A 7099-nucleotide genomic window follows, 5' to 3' on the forward strand; every position below is an offset into this window, starting at 1 on the left:
CCGCGTGGAAGAGGGTGCTCTCCACAACCGTCTGATTGAATCATCTGCAGCATCTTATTGCAGATGTTGAAGGATGCCACCCTTCTAAGGAAGTTTAGTCGGCTCTGTCCTCTCTTGCACAGAGCATCAGTCCAATTTATCATCCAGCTGCACTACGAGGTATTTATAGGTCTGCACCTTCTGCACACAGTCACCTCTGATGGTCACGGGGTCCATGAGGGGACTGGTCCCCCTAAAATCCACCACCAGCCCCTTGGTTTTGCTGGTGTTCAGTTGTAGGTGGTTTCAGTCACACCATTTAACAAAGTCCTTGATTAGGTTCCTATACTCCTCCTCCTGCCCAATCCTGATGCAGCCCACGATAGCAGTGTCAACTTTGAACGTGGCAGGACTGAGTTGTATTGGAAGTCCAATGTATATAGGAACACGGCCTCCTAATTGAAAAGAGCCTGCTCTGCCCTTTCCTATAAAGTTAAAACACTTTTTCCTTTTAACACGACACACATCCATCCCTGTTATGGTGGTGCAGTTAAGTAGCTTAAGTCAGGTCAATCAGCTATTTACTAATGGAGAAGGGATGGTCACAGTTTAACAGAACAATGCACTTGAAAACATTTAGTGAGAACAAGGGGGTTTTATTAAATCTGATAGCACAATCAAAAGTTATGATTGATTCAGTGGGTAAAGAGGGGACTGGTGGCTTTTAATGATTTGAAAAGGTTTGTCAAACCTACTGACAAAAATAGAAGTTACGCACCACAAGTTACACCTGTCAGCCTAAGCTAACAAACCGCTTATCTCACTTGAATGTCTTCTCCTGTTGCAGCTGCGCATTTCAGCAAAGTTAAGTTCCTCTTTCATCTCCTCCCTCCTGACTTTTCTATTTCTTAACACAATCCTGTGCCCCTACTTGTACAAACCTTCATCAACATAAACTGATAAGACAATTCTGGGACCCCAGCAGCACTGTATGTTTAATTCAAGTAGTGAATACTGCTGACCACCAACTGTGTAAGATGGTCTTCTTGTTTCAGAGACTGTTGGACCTTCACTCCACTCCCAAGATTCTGATAATCTGAAACGAAGAGCAATGAGGTACTGTCAGCAAGCTACAAACTGTATAACTTTACATTAAACCATAACATAGAGCCTGTTCTAAAATGATATTCAAGATATTAGACATAAGTGATGAAGTTTAAATAAAGTTAATTCCTGTTCTTTTCATATAGAAAAAGCAAAAGCTGCTGTTTACTGGAACATCTCAATGGATGTGAAACAGGACACCTGTGATGTGGACACAAATATGGAGAAAACTGTAAATATTAAGGAGGATGACTGTGAGTGGGAGTCCATCTACCTTAAACAAGAAAGTCTGAACATCAAGGAGGAAAACAGTGAACTGCAACCAGTGAGCATTAAAGAAGAACCCGAAGAGACATCTGTCAGTATTGAGATGCATAACCATACAAAGCTGGACAGTGTAAAAGAAGACAACCGTCATGATGGGTGTCAAGATGGAGTGGTGACCAGGTTAGACTCTTCTCATAGCAGACACTGTTCATCTCCAGAGCCTTCTATCAATGTGAAGTCTGAATCATTAGAGTCTGAACCAAAGAGGGCTGAGGAAACTACATCTGTTAGAGCGCAGCAAAATAAGCGACCATCTTCAAAGAAGTCTGGAAAAAGTAAGTGCAAAATAAAAATGTGTAAGATTTAGAGTTGGGGGTTATGAGTTTGACAAGTTGTGTCTTGTGATTTTTATGAGAAACTTAGAAATGGAGTGAAAATACTTTATTGTTTAAATTTAGTGAGATTTCATCTATTGTCATATAAGGTTTAGCAATTTGCTATTCTTCCATTATAGTGACTTTATGCAAAAGTCCTCAGCCTATCCTCGATAAAGAGTGCTATACAAATGTCCAAGAGCAAGACAAAGGTATTGATCCCTCTGGAATTTCCTGGGTATCCATTTTAATTCCTGTTAACAATGTGGTCCGATCTTCAGCTGAGCTCCAATTACAGACAGCCTCAGTTGTCCTAAACTACTGTAATAACACAAACAATTGGACGGCTTCTTGTCAGTCCTGAACACATCGTTTAAACATTCACAGTCCACTCCATTACCCTCCTATCTTTACAGACTGGTTGACCCTTCTTTAACAGTAATGACCTAAACATAACTTTTTGTAGCTACTGATCAGCAATGAATATTAACCCCTTCCTTCATTCCAAACGTTTTCGGTTCCTTCATCCCTGAGTGCCCTTTTCTGATCAGTTCTCTTTAGGTCAGGCCACAGCATCTTGTGTCTCTTATTGGCCATTCCAGAACACCAGTTACTGTTTGTTTAACCCTTCTGTTTTCGATTTCTTCCTGTTGTTGAGCTCATTGTCCTGTGACATCACTCAACTTTTGTTCAGCTTCTACTATCCTGATATTTTTCTGTCAGATTTCTTGATAATATTTTCAATTCAGTGACCATTGATCATGTCAAGTGTTCCAGGCCATGAAGAAACAAGCAGGCCAAACCATGATGCTCCATTTACCTTGAGTCTTTAGTATCAATGTCCACTTTTGTATTGCCTCCAAACATGGTGTTGCATGTTTTGACCAAAGACTTCAACTTTTGTCTCATTCATTCATAGAACATTGTCTTTTCTGGAACATCATAATGATCTTTTACAAGTTTTAAGATGTGCAGTGATGGTTTTGCTAGATTGCATTGATTTCTTGGTGTTGCCCTCCTGTAAACTACATTCTTACGCTTTTCTCCACAAGAACACATGGACAGAGACTTTCTCAAGTCCTGTAGCTTTCTGTAGGCCCTTTGCTCTGCCTGTCTGGGTTCCTATTCACCTCTGCTTTCATGCTGTGATCTTTGTGGGTTGCCCATTCTAGTAGTGAGTTTCCTCCATTTTTGTAGACAGTATGGCTTTCTATGCATTGACGGACACCCAGGTCTTCCAAAATTCTTTTATCACATTTGCCAGCTTTACACATCTCTTCATCTCTTCTAAGGTTCTTGTGACATCCTTAAAGATGTATTTGGATGAAACGTCAAACCTTTGGATTACACATTGAAGCGGTGGATTGGAGAAACAACTTAGACTGACATGCTGACATCATTCTTATATCATAAAGTGAAAAAGGCTGTGTGTTCTGTGCTCCTTCTGTGTGAGTGTGCATTAAATATGACTTTTGCTCCTAAACAGTTTTTTTTTGGTAGACTATTAAGAAGCAGAGAAGCAGTTTATTAGTTTTTAACATTTTTTTTCTATTTACAAGGGTGTTTTTTTGTTTTGTGATTCACACAACAGCAGGTGTTACTCCAGTCTTACTCCAACCTTTGGGTTTGTGTGGCAGAGGGTGGAGAAAGCTTTTGTAGTAACCGGCTAGTCTGTGTCATAGCAATAAACTGGCAAAAGTAACTGTGATTTGTTAGCAGAAAGAAGTTAAACATTTTACATATGATGCAGGATGGATTCAAAGTAATTAAGAACATCTCTTGAGTTAGAAAATAGAGGTAGAAATAAGCTGCAAAGGAAAAAAAGAACATCTGAATAAGTCATTTAAGATGAATAACCCCAATGCTAACAGTAGTGCATTTGAGAGCAACCATTAGGAAAGATATGAGGTCTCTAAAAGACAGTTAAAGACAAATATTGTAGTCAAAGACATTCTTTCAGTATTTTAGGAGTAAAATAACAGTCAAGGAGGAAGTGAAGTGCCGCATGAACAATAAAGGGGATTTATAATACACAGTGAAATATAAAGTGCTCTAAACTTTCCATTTTCTGAAGATTTCATGTCTAAAAAAGTGGATAACCTCTCAGTTGTAACAGGGTCTACTAAGGAGGTACTGAGGGACTTGGAAATTGTAGAAAGAGAAGTGCTGCTGAGATTGAATTGGTTGATATCAAACAAATCTCCAAGACCAAATGCTATTTATCCTCAAATGCTTAAGGAGTTTAGTGAATAAATATATATAATCGTTAGATGGATATTTTTTAGTAGTCACTGCACACTGGGACAATTTTTATGAACTTCAAAATGTTATCCCTTTATATATAAAGGGTGATTGGGAAAATTGACGTATCAACAGGTCAGTAAGCTTAACTTGCATCACAGGAAAATAAATGAAAGGAATTAAGGAAAAGATTGAGTGACACATGGCAAGAACAGGAATTTTACTTAACAGTCAGTATGTATTCAGATGAGGGAGGTTGCGTTTTACTAACATGCTGGAAATCTATGAGGAACCAACCAAAGGATATGATCAAAGTGGACCATATTATTTGTCTGGACTTTCAGAAAGTATTTGATAGGTTGCCACTAAACTAAAAGAAGTGAAAGTTCAGGGTGTGGTGTGCAGATGGGTGCAGAATTGGCTAAACACAGGAAGCAGAGGGTTATGGTGCGAGGAACCCTATCAGAACTGGGTGGTTGTAAGAGTAGTGTCCTACAAGGGCCAGTGTTAGGGCCACTGCTATATAAATATATTGTCACAAATGTTTGATTGGGAGACAACTGAATGGCGTAAATGATAGAAATACCACGCCAGACCAGGGGGCGGCAGGGTGCGCTTACTGTCTCTCTCACTCTCTCTGAATGGAAAATCCTGCAGGGTTCTGGCACCAATGATACAACAACAACAACATTTATTTATATAGCACATTTTCATACAAAAAGTAGCTCAAAGTGCTTTACATAATGAAGAGAAGAAAAATAAAAGACAAAATAAGAAATTAAAATAAGACAACATTAGTTAACATAGAAAGGAGTAAGGTCCGATGGCCAGGGTGGACAGAAAAAACAAAAAAAAACTTCAGAAGGCTGGAGAAAAAAACTAAAATCTGTAGGGGTTCCAGGCCACGAGACCACCCAGTCCCCTCTGGGCATTCTACCTAACATAAATGAAATAGTCCTCTTTGTAGTTCGGGTTTTTCACGGAGTCACTTGATGCTGATGGTCATACAGACTTCTGGCTTTTAATCCATCCATCATTGTTGGAACATCATGGTGCTTTGGGTAGACACCGGAAAAGGAAACAGAAGAGAGAGTAGGGGTTAGTACAGATTTTGAATGAATAGTTATTATAATGAATTGGATATAACAGAGGTATCAGGATTAAATTACAGTGAAGTTATGACGAAGAGCCATGTTAAAAGTAATGTGTTTTTCAGTAGTTTTTTAAAGTGCTCTCACTGTATTAGCCTGCGAATTCCTACTGGCAGGCTATTCACGATTTTAGGTGCATAACAGCAGAAGGCCCGCCTCACCACTTCTTTAAGTTTTGCCTCTTGGAATTCTAAGGAGACACTCAGTTGAGGATCTGAGGTTAACGATTTGGAATATAAAGGTGTCAGACATTCAGATATATAGCCGGGGCGAGATTATTTAAAGCTTTATAAACCATAAGCAGAATTTTAAAGTCAATTCTGAATGACTCATAGGTACCAGTGTAGTGACATCAAAACTGGACGAAATGTGTTCGGATTTTCTTTCCTGGTAAGGATTCTAGCAGCTGCTTTCTGCACTAGTTGCAAACGATTGATGTCTTTTTTGGGTAGTCCTGAGAGGAGTGCGTTACAGTAATCTAGCCGACTGAAAACAAACGCATGAACTAATTTCTCTGCATCTTTCGATGATATAAGAGGTCTAACTTTTGCTATGTTTCTTAGGTGAAAAAATGCTGTCCTAGTGATCTGATTAATATGCGATTTAAAATTCAGATTACAATCAACGGTTACCCCTAAGCTTTTTACCTCCGATTTGACTTTTAATCCTAATGCATCCAGTTTATTTCTAATAGCCTCATTGTATCCATTATTGCCAATCACTAAGATTTCGGTTTTTTCTTTATTTAATTTGAGAAAGTTACTATTCATCCATTCTGATAGACAGGTTAGACATTGTGTTAGTGAATAAAGAGATTTGGGGTCATCAGGTGCTATTGATAAATACAGCTGTGTGTCATCAGCATAGCTGTGGTAGCTCATGTTGTGCCCTGAGATAATCTGACCTAATGGAAGCATGTAGATTGAGAAGAGCAGTGGACCCAGGATAGAGCCTTGTGGAACACCATATAGAATATCATGTGTCTTTGAGTTATAATTACCACAACTAATAAAGAATTTTCTCCCTGCCAGGTAGGATTCAAACCAATTTAAGATGCTGCCAGAAAGGCCCACCCATTGACTAAGGCAATTTTTAAGAATATTATGATCAATGGTGTCAAATGCGGCACTCAGATCTAAGAGGATGAGAACAGATAAATGGCCTCTGTCTGCATTTACCCGCAAGTCATTTACTACTTTAACGAGTGCAGTTTCTGTGCTGTGATTTGTTCTAAAACCTGACTGAAATTTATCAAGAATAGCATGTTTATTGAGGTGCTCATTTAACTGTATAATGACTGCCTTCTCTAGAATTTTACTTAAGAAAGGCAGGTTAGAGATGGGTCTATAATTTTCAAGAGCAGAGGGATCGAGATTATTTTTCTTAAGTAGGGGTTTAACTACAGCAGTCTTAAGACAGTCTGGGAAGACCCCCGTATCTAATGACGAATTTACTATGTCAAGAACATTATCACTAAGCACGCCCGATACTTCTTTGAAAAAATTAGTTGGTATTGGGTCAAGGGCACAGGTGGAGGGTTTTATTTGAGAAATTATTTTATGTAAATCAGGTAAATCTATCCTAGTGAAAGACTTAAATTTGTTTATTATGGAGTACTGGGGTTTAGGAGGATCCTTAGTGTTGGGGAGATATACTATGTTATTTCTAATATCATTAATTTTTTGATTGAAAAATACAGCGATAGCCTCACAGGTTTTACTGGAAGTACTTAAGAGGCATTCCTATGAGTTACTTGGGTTTAACAGATGATCAATTGTCGAAAATAAGACTCTGGGATTACTAGCATTGTTATTTATAATCTTAGAGAAATAGCAGCGCCTCTCAAGACGGACTGTGTTATTGTATTCTGTTATTTTAACTTTTAATATTTCATAGTCAATAGTTAGTTTAGTCCTCCTCCATTTACGCTCAGCTCTACGGCATGTTCTCTTTAAATCAGACACTCTTTGGGTCTTCCATGGT

General features: G+C 38.6%; 1 long non-coding RNA gene and 1 pseudogene across 1 annotated transcript in view; one reads left to right on the top strand and one right to left on the bottom strand.

Annotated features, from left to right (window-relative positions):
* The window catches only part of LOC127526389 (zinc finger protein 420-like), a 537318-nt pseudogene that overhangs the window by 45501 nt on the left and 484718 nt on the right, over positions 1-7099 (top strand).
* The window catches only part of LOC127526387 (uncharacterized), a 399704-nt gene continuing 393038 nt past the window's right edge, over positions 434-7099 (bottom strand). The window contains exon 3 of the long non-coding RNA XR_007933965.1: positions 434-1075. This is a non-coding gene — a long non-coding RNA (uncharacterized LOC127526387). The remainder of the gene's footprint in view (positions 1076-7099) is intronic.

Source organism: Erpetoichthys calabaricus, assembly GCF_900747795.2.
Source record: "Erpetoichthys calabaricus chromosome 1 unlocalized genomic scaffold, fErpCal1.3 SUPER_1_unloc_24, whole genome shotgun sequence".
Taxonomy (NCBI): domain Eukaryota; kingdom Metazoa; phylum Chordata; class Cladistia; order Polypteriformes; family Polypteridae; genus Erpetoichthys; species Erpetoichthys calabaricus.